Source organism: Colobus angolensis, unplaced genomic scaffold (genome assembly GCF_000951035.1).
Source record: "Colobus angolensis palliatus isolate OR3802 unplaced genomic scaffold, Cang.pa_1.0 Scaffold21, whole genome shotgun sequence".
In the NCBI taxonomy this organism is placed as follows: domain Eukaryota; kingdom Metazoa; phylum Chordata; class Mammalia; order Primates; family Cercopithecidae; genus Colobus; species Colobus angolensis.
The window spans coordinates 6,458,653-6,459,023 of NW_012115266.1; positions in this window are offsets into that span (position 1 = coordinate 6,458,653).

Sequence of the window (371 nt, forward strand, 5' to 3'; positions counted from 1 at the left end):
CCTCTCACGGTCCCTGCGCTCCGCTTCTCGGGAGCTGGGAGCCCGGGGGCGCCCGGGGACCTGCAGCCAGGGTCCGCCCAGCGCTTCCCAGCCGTGGTAACGCGCCTCCCCAGATGCCCGACACCCCGCCTGGGGCCAGCATTCTTCGCTTCCTAGGGCCGGGACAGGGGTCTGGGGCTGCGTCAGGGGCTCGTCAGGCACCCCCAGGCCTGCGGGGGCAGGCTCCTGAGTCACCGCCGCGCACGCCCTCTCCTCCCGGCTTCTATCGTGGGGCCACCTCCGCCCCGCAGGGTCGGGACCCGGCGCAGCCGGCTCTCCGCGAGTATGCTGTGCGCCCCTCTCCCCAGCCCGAGTCACTGCGGCCGCCGCCC